We start from the raw sequence: 654 nt of genomic DNA on the forward strand, positions 1-654 counted from the left end.
TCCAGCTTTTACCGTGGACCAAAACCACGTGTAGCTCGTGAATAAACATTAGCGGCCGCCCAGCGGCAGCACTAAGACATTACACCAGCGGACAGTAACGCTTTACCCTAACCCTAAAAACCTCATCCCCCCAACCGGAAGACAGTAAGAGGCCTCTAGTGAAATACTCAACATAAAATATTAAAATTTCAATTCAATGTTATTCACACAAAACCCCAATAATAATTATTTCAAGGCACTTTATATTGTAGGTCTTAGTGAACCCTCTAACAGTCGGAGGACCCCCTGTGCGCAAGCACTTGGCAACAGTGGTAAGAAAAACTACAAATTAAAAAAAAAAAACTAACTACAAGATTTATCAAAAATGACAGTTTTAAGCCTAATCTTAAAAGTAGAGAGGATGTCTGTGTCACAAATCCAAATTGGGAGCTGGTACCACAACAGAGAGCTCTGAAAGCTGAAGGCTCTGTTTCCTATTTTGCTTTTAAATGGGAAGCATTTAAAAGATTAATAGATCACTTCCAGAGTGAAGTGATCTATTGGGGTAATACAAGACGGTGATGCTTAAAGAAATTGTAAATATACACGAAAATATAAAATAGAAATATACAATAAACTCCCCCACAAAGACATAGGTTACCAAGCAGTCATCAT

This window comes from Pundamilia nyererei, unplaced genomic scaffold, assembly GCF_000239375.1.
Source record: "Pundamilia nyererei isolate P.nyererei 1_Seehausen unplaced genomic scaffold, PunNye1.0 scaffold00083, whole genome shotgun sequence".
In the NCBI taxonomy this organism is placed as follows: Eukaryota; Metazoa; Chordata; class Actinopteri; order Cichliformes; family Cichlidae; genus Pundamilia; species Pundamilia nyererei.